General features: G+C 33.8%; 1 long non-coding RNA gene across 5 annotated transcripts in view; it reads left to right on the top strand.

The window, feature by feature from the left end:
• Positions 1–7,158, top strand: part of LOC117105414 — a 25,942-nt gene that overhangs the window by 10,697 nt on the left and 8,087 nt on the right. For 2 of the 5 annotated variants that reach the window (XR_004444900.1, XR_004444896.1), the window contains exons 3-4: positions 518–643; positions 1,791–1,917. This is a non-coding gene — a long non-coding RNA (uncharacterized LOC117105414). The remainder of the gene's footprint in view (positions 1–517; positions 644–1,790; positions 1,918–7,158) is intronic. The other 3 variants (XR_004444898.1, XR_004444897.1, XR_004444899.1) reach the window with 3 other exon arrangements.

Here is a 7,158-nt window from a genome sequence, read left to right on the forward strand (position 1 = left end):
AAGCTTTTATCAGCGAAGTCTCTTTATGAGGCTTAGGGAGTGGAGTTGTTTTTGGTTGTAAAAGTCCTGCTGTCACAGGAGTTGCATCCAGGACCCTGCCAATAGAAGACATTATCCACTGAGCTATTCAACTCCACTCCTGTAAACGAGTATAAGAATCGGAGTGTGCCATGACCCTAACGCTCGGTAAACTGAGTGTATAAGGCCGGGGCTGCTCTCAGCATTTGGGATGCGAAAATTAAGAATGCAGAAATTCTCATAACAAGCAAGTTATTGTTTGTGGTCATGTGTTGTCTGAAAGGATAACAGCAATACATTGTTCATTCTAACTATTTACATTACTGCTTTGTAATATATCATAGTGTGTTGCACAATGAAGTTGAATTGAATGTCAACATAGAATAACAATTAAAAATGTATTGTCATCGGTCGTTATAGAAACCAAATAAACAAATATATTCGATATCGAGGAAATAGTCAACAGTTTAACAAACAGATGGAATAATTTTATTCTTAGACACTGCATTAAATTTGGACGGTTTCATACTGAATTTGAAGACTATAAAAGTTGCAAAGGAAGTAGATTGAAAGAACTTCATACCAACATCTATAGAAGCTTTCAGAGGGGACACACAAACCAAAGGTAAATAAGAAAAATTCATGATAATCGAATAGCACAAAGAGTGTATATCCAAAAATTTAGTGCTTTTCATGAAAGTTTGTTATCGACAGGTTCACAAATAAAATTAGCACACACCACTAGGACTAGATAGAAACTGTAAAAGAATTTAGTGTACAATCTGTCTCTTATACACATCTAGATGTGTATAAGAGACAGCTCCTTATGTTATTGTTTACCTTTTGATGATGTTGTCAAAATTTCAATATATTTTCCATACAACAAACAAAATTGATACATAAATATTCATATAAGTTACATGGAAGGAGGCTATTCTGTTTTGTAAGTGAACTACAGAACTTTAAAATATAACCACTTTTACAGAGTTGAAAAAAAAAATGAGTCGAGGATCTGACATGTTGAAATAAGAACAAATCATTTATACAATCCAGCAATTTCGCTCCCTCACCAGTTGATGATCCTTGTATTGTATTCAACTTCTAATCTATTTCACGAAAATTTAAATCTCCTGCTACTATTAAATAAGTCAAATTTAAGGGACTTGTGGCAAATCCACGCTCATCTTTACAAGATGTAGGCCTATCAACTGGGTTTAGCCAATTAAAAAAAAAATCAAAATACAAATGAAAATCAAACGATTAAATAGAAAAATATTTCAATGAAATATTGAGAAGAGCATTAATTAAACTAAAAGTTAACTCTTAAAAGTTGTGATAAAAGGTTTCTTCCGTTCTAAAAACGAGTATAAGAATCGGAGAGTGCCATGACCCTCAATGCTCGGTAAACAAGTGTATAAGGCCTGTGGAAACCTGATCATTAAACCGTTGAATTAGGTGGCGTCGAAAGTGCTATTTGCACACGGGGAAATTAGCTGCTCTTAGCAGAAATTAACATAACAAGTAAGTTATTTTTTGTGATCATGTGTTGTCTGAAAGGATAAAAGCAATACATTGTTCATTCCAACCATTTACATTACCGCTTTGTATTATATCATAGTACCGTATGTTGCACAATGATGTTGAATTTAATGTCAACATGGAATGGCAATTAAAAATTTATTGTCATCGGTCGTTATAGAAACCGAATACACAAATATATTCAAGGAAATAGTGAACAGTATAACAAACAGATGCAATCATTTTATTCTTAGACACAGCATTAAATTTGGACGGTTTCGTACTTATTTTAAAGATTATAAAAGTTGCAAAGGAAGTAAAATTGAAAGAACTTCATACCAACATCTATAGAAGCTTTCAGAGGGGACACACAAACCAAAGGTAAATAAGAAAAATTCATGATAATCGAATAGCACAAAGAGTGTATATCCAAAAATTTAGTGCTTTTCATGAAAGTTTGTTGTCGACAGGTTCACAAATAAAATTAGCACACACCACTAGGACTAGATAGAAACTGTAAAAGAATTTAGTGTACAATGATTCATAGATTTTATCGCTTAATTTCTTGGAAACCATTTGCGAGTTTTGCGCCAGATTCTAGAACAGTAACAATTACTGTCGAAATAGATGCTTATTAAAATGTTTGTGCTGCTGTGCGCTTGTTTTTAACACGTTTGTTTCGTTTACGTGAGATATGATATTATTGTCGATTAATAAATGCTGAGTAAGAATTATGTAGTTACATTTAGAAATATTAACTGATAATTTGTTGAGCTTAAACCAGTTCGATACCTTAGTTAATTCATTATTCATAATGTTAAATAATAAAGTTTTGTCATTTTGAGAAAATGCAATATTAGTGTCGTCTGCAAACAGAACAAACTTTAGTAATTTGGAAGAATTTGGTAGGTAGTTAACGTAAATTAAGAATAAAAGCGGTATCAAACGCTTTAGAAAGATCTAAAATAGCGCCTATCGCATATTCTTTTCTCGAGAGCAACTGGTATTTTGTCATATATGTCAATAAATGCAAGTTCCGTTGAGTGGTGTTTTCTAAAACAGTACTGACTTTGAAATAAAGCATTGTTCTTGATAAGAAATGTGTATAATTTGTTATAAATTATGCGTTCTAGTATTTTTGATAAGCAAGGAAGAAGAAAGATAGGTCGGTAATTGCTGAAAAGATGTAGATTTTTCTTTTTATATATAGGTATAACTTAAGCTATTTTTAAAGAGTCAGGAAATACACCAGTTGATATAGATACATTAAAAATATGTAATGAAGGCCTGGATATAAAATATGAAACTTACTTTATAACTTTGTTGGAAAGCCTGTCCATTCCTGGACTTTATTTATCTTTTAAATTGAATAATAACTTTAAAATCTCATCCTCAGTAACTGGATAAAGAAAAATAGAATCATTAATGGGCTTAGGTAAAAAAAAAGTAACTGAGTTATTACATGAAGTACTATTTATACCATGAAAAGTTTGGTACAGTGTTTATAAAATATTCATTAAAAAGTGTAAAATAGTTTGAGGTTCAGTGATTTTGCTTCCATTAAGTAGCATATATGAGGGCATGCCTTTTTTGGTCCTCTTACCCATAACAATGTTTATTGTTTGCCACGTTTTATATATATCATGGTTTTAATTGTTAAATTTTGTTGGTGTAATAATTTCTTTAGCACGTTTGAGTAGACGTGGTTAAATTATTACGATGTTTAATATAGCTGTTTTTTTCAGACTGTTTTTGTAGTTCTGATAAATTGTTTGAAAATTTGTTTCTAGTATCAATTGATTTTATTAAACTTTTTGTACTCCAGGGATTTCGTTCTTTTCTAAAATTACACCTATAACAACGTACCTTAATGTGTTTAGTGTATATAATGTATTCAACTCTGTGTGAAAGGCATTGTAGGCATGAGTTGCCTCGTTTATATTATATACATTTTTCCAATTAATTAGAGAAAGATAATCTTTAAGTGCGTTTATAGAGCTGTCATTCACTCTTTTAGAGTAAGTGTATTTGCAGCTATCATTTGTAGAAGATGAATTTTTATGAATTAACGAAAAAATAGGAAAGTGATCAGATATATCTATATGACGATTCCTGGAGACACTTCGTCATATATGTTGTTACAGAAGATATTATCTATAAGCGTTGCAGTTTTTGTGGTTAATTGTGTGGGTTTAGTTTAATTTCATTTTATTTATTTTGTCTAATTTGAACACAAAACAGTTTCAAACTCGGGAAGACAGGATAACCAAGAGAATACTAAAATATTGTCAAGTGGCTCTCCAAACCGAAAGAGAAACATGAATAAAAAAGAAAAAGAAAATAGGAAAAATTACTCTAAAATGAATAAATTAAAATCAAAAAGCACAACAGATCAAAAAAAAAAAAAAAAAAAAAAACTACACAGAACAGACATTCTTATTTATTTACTTTTTTTGTAATTCGTAGTTAATTCATTAGTGATAAGTATATAACAGTTAGATGCGAACAACTTAAAAATTCAGATGTATATTTGTGAGTGTTACAATTTAAAGGATTAATATTAAATTCTGTAGGTACGTATGTGATTTTGTTTCTTTGTTTATTACATTTAGTTATTTCGAAAACTAGTATTGAAGAAGTTAACTGGTAATTTATATTGTTCATCGTTCATTTATGTTATATTGATTTTCTATGATGAAAATGGTTAAAACCAAATGAATTGATCATTAAAAACGATTTCCTGCCAAAGCTGATAGTCACGAATGCCAGATCTATATTAAATAAACGAATTTAGTATTATTACTGAAAACTCTCCTGATATGCTGTATCACAGAATCATGGATTACTACGAACACTCCTACTGAACGTCATAGCATCCCTGGATTTAATTCTTACAGCTAATGTGGATCTGATAGCAGTGGTGGCATCTTAACATACGTTAAAGAAACTATGAAAACCGAATTCATCAATGCAATAGAAGTTCCAGAGCATCTTGAAGTCCAGGCTGAGTGGATCCTCGTGAATCACCCTCAACTCCCAAGACATAATAATAATAATAATAATATGTCATTCTTATATAGCGCTTCATGCCTTTACAGGCCTCTAAGCGCTTCACATTACTACCCCCTACATTGTCATCGTCAGTGTTTTCTTCCATCAGGCTACTGGTCGATACCTGGTGATAGTTATGATAAACCACATTCGTGTTGGTGTTGAATATATTAGGACCACCAGATCCCTAGGTGGTATTATCATATGCGGAGACCTCAATATGCTTAATCACAAATATATATGTACTGGTAACAAACTGAAGCAAGTTGTCCAAGCCTCAACTAGGGGAGCCAATAATTATTGTAGAAGTAATCATAACAGACTTATTTGACCTGTATGATAAGCTCGTTATTAAGTCTGCAACTGGCCTTAGTGACCATAATGTCATCATTATGAGTCTGAAAGTGCCAAGGCATGATAATACTCTAATACGTAAATCCTGCAGACCGATGCCTCAGTCTAAAATTAATGAGTTTGGTCGCTGGATCCAAAATGAAACCTGGGCTAGCGTTTATAATGCACATCATGTACAGACTAAAGCTGATATTTCCTATTTAATAATTGATAATGCTGTAAACAAATTGTTCCCTATTAAAAATTATAAAGATTAAAAAAACTGATCAATCTACGACAAAGAGCCTTTGCTAAGGGTGACGAAAACCGTAGGAATCAATTAAGAAACTGCGTCATAAGGGAAATGAAATTTGCTAAGTCTCGCTATAATGAACACAAGGTCAGGGGATTGAGGGCCACTCATCTAAGGTGGCACAGTGAAGTGCACAGACTTGCAAACATATGAATTCCGGCCCCGCGCTTCCTCAACAATTACCGTTCCTGGAATCGAAATAGAAGACCATACGCCAACGGCTAATGAAATTAATAAGCACCTGGCCAGTTTTTCACAAAAACAGCCTCCTATCTCACCAAATAACCTCCCTGCATTTCTACCCAGCTCTGTTCCACCCCCTATGAGCCATGGGAGATCTATAATGACCTAAAAACATCTCTGTAGCCAAATCCAAAGGTCCTGATGGTATCCCACAGAAACTGCTCAAAGAGTGTGCTTATGAATTTAGTCGTCCAGTCACTGACCTAATAAATGCCTCATTTTCACAGTTTGAAGTACTGCACCTTCACAATGGAAGGCAGCAACTGTTGACCCTGTGCCAAAATTGTACCCTCCCACTATAGATAAACTAAGACCAATCTCTTTAACGTAAACTCTATCTGAAATAGCCGAGCGTAAAATCACTAAATTTGTACTTGATGAAATCAACCCCAAAAATTGACCCTAGACAGTATGGCAACCAACTGGGGTTATCGAAACGCATTGTCTTTTTGACATATACCACTTCCTTGTAACTAAATATATCTACTCTTGCACTGACAGATTTTAGCAAGCTTTGATCATAGTTGTACTGCTACCGGTATCTTAATATTATTTGTTCTTGCTGTTCCCCCCTTTGCTTTACAATAGAATTGACTTTTCGTATGTATCGTAGGCAAAGAGTAAAGTATCAAGATGTGTTGTCCTGTCACGCCAAAATTGGTCCGGGGGACCGATTTTAGCCGCTAAAATTTGTCCGGGGGACCGATTTTGGCCGGCCAAATCAGTCCTCCTTGGATAATATTGGTCCGGCCTGGAAAAATTTTGGTTTAGCCTAAATCGTTCCGCCTACACCTGCTACAGTGCTACACTATACGAGTTCGTACTCAACCAATTACAGCACAGTGAGTGCTTACTTATCGGTCCGCATAGATTTTGAGGGAAAAAGCTTTTGGTGGGAAATTAGAAATTGAACGACCAATAAAAATGAAGGTGATAGGTTAAGTCCAATCTTGAGCCTATTTTGCATACAGTACATCGCCGTATATAAGGCACAGTGAATTCATTTGATAGCAGAGGCTCGGTTTGGTTAGTACAGTATAAGAAGTAAAAGAAAGATTGTGCTTACTTTTTAGTTTCAGGGTGATGTACACCTTACAAGGAAGCCTAATTATTTGACATTTTAAAGTCTATATCCATTAATTAAAGCTGCTGAAAATAAGGAAAGAATCATACAACAGCAGGGAATATCGTTGTATACAGTATATTATTCAACACACATTCGCCCACCCCCTCTTTCTAACAAATATATAACAGGCGCGGATTTAGAAGGGGGTGTGGTTGTTTATTTTTTCACTGATAAAAAAAAATTAAAATAAGAGAAAAAAAATAATTGGTTGCCTAGTACACCTCAGAGGTTATTTTCAGTCGTCCAGAGAGTAAAGTACTGGAAAACACTGCTGAGGAAACAATAACTGGATATATGGACATACTGTATATGTAGCTCTCTATACAATAATAATAATAATAATCTCCAACCAGGTTCTTTCAGCTACAAACAAAATGAAACAGCAAGTAACAAAATATATGGAATCTAATTGCTGCGAAGCAGCCAATTCCTATTCTTGACAGCAATTTGACCTCTGAAAGGTCATTGTTTGTCAAAAAACAAGGGCCTAAGACAACTGAAAAGCGGAGTTTCCTTCTTTCGTTCTGCCGGGTAAAATCAATTACTTTAGGCGACG

Source organism: Anneissia japonica, unplaced genomic scaffold (assembly GCF_011630105.1).
Source record: "Anneissia japonica isolate Jap-2015-1 unplaced genomic scaffold, ASM1163010v1 scaffold667_len338742_cov159, whole genome shotgun sequence".
In the NCBI taxonomy this organism is placed as follows: Eukaryota; Metazoa; Echinodermata; class Crinoidea; order Comatulida; family Comatulidae; genus Anneissia; species Anneissia japonica.